Genomic DNA, 1,373 nt, shown 5'->3' with positions numbered 1-1,373 from the left:
CCAAACAACTTAAAGTAATAATAATAGTAATAATTTGTTCCATCTCCTTTCTTTGAGTTTTTATAGTCTTTGAATTTTTCCTCCTTTAATATTCCATCTATAATTCTGTTCTCTTCCAGACCCTGCTGTTCAGCTGTTACTGAAACATTGTCTTCAAAAACACTGAGCGGGGAAATGTTGATTTGTTTTGATCTCAGGGGAAATAATGTAACTCAGCGACGAGCCCACCAGCAGCAACTTTTAATACACAGCAAGACAGCTCACAGAGAAATCACCTTGCTCTTGGGCTGCATACACATATTTAATTGCATTTAATTCTTGAGTGCTGGTGTAACTCAGCTCAGCCCCATAAATAATTGGGAGTTCTGGTTCACTGGCTGAACCGGAGGAGACTGGAGGAAAAAAAATCCCCATAAACCATTCAGTTTCATTTTCAGGTTCGTTAATCCTCTTTGTTACGTGACCTTTTAAAACTAATTTTGTGGGTTTTATTATGGAATGGACAAAAAGGTGGTCTCCCCTCTTCCTCCGAAGCAGGGGCTGGTGGCAGCCTCATCCACCGCGTGCTGGGGGTGCTACAGCAGCACCATCACACTCAAAGCATTTGGCATCCAGTGGCTTCCCAAAGGAGAGAAGAGGGGAACAGAGAGTGGAGGACAAGTGAGAAGGTTCAGGGACCACAGAGCAGCTTGCTACAAAATGAGACTTACAGGTACGAGGATTCTGTAGCAAATAATATTAACAGGAGAACTCTGTGGTGCAAGAATAAGATAACCAAAACAAGAATAAAAATACAAAGGAGAAAGACATTGAGGATGTGCTACAGCGTTTTCAGAGAGGGGCAACAAAGCTGGTGAAGGGTCCTGGGCACAAATCTTGTGAGGAGAAGCTGAAGGAGGTGAGAATGTTCAGCCCCTGGATAAAAGGATGCCCAGGGGAGAACTTACCACTCTTACAACTGCCTGAAAATGAATCAGTCTGCCTCTTTTCCCAGGTAACAAGTGAGAGGACAATAGGAAATAGCCTCAGGCCATACCAGGGAAGGATAAGATTGGATAATAGGAAACATTTCTCCACCAAAAGGGTTGCTAAGCATGGAACACGCTACCCAGAGGAGAGGTGGAGTCATCATCCCTGGAGGGATTTAAAGGACATGTTGATGAGGAGCTTGGGAACATGGTTTAGTGGTGGGCTTGGCCATATTAGGTTAGTGGTTGGACTTTATGGTTGTAAAGGTCTTTTCCAACCTAAATAGGTCTACAAAAAAAAAAAGGCAAAAAAAAACAAAACAAAAAAAAAAACCTGTGATTTTAATTAACGGGTTTTTTCAAGTCGTGAAAAAAATTTTAAAAATCCATCCTCGATCACCGTCA

The sequence above is a fragment of the Chamaea fasciata genome, unplaced genomic scaffold, assembly GCF_029207755.1.
Source record: "Chamaea fasciata isolate MVZ Bird 193981 ecotype frontalis unplaced genomic scaffold, bChaFas1.0.hap1 SCAF_3, whole genome shotgun sequence".
NCBI classification, from domain to species: Eukaryota; Metazoa; Chordata; class Aves; order Passeriformes; family Sylviidae; genus Chamaea; species Chamaea fasciata.
The sequence above is the reverse complement of the archived record's forward strand: the minus strand, read 5'-3'. Positions refer to the sequence as shown.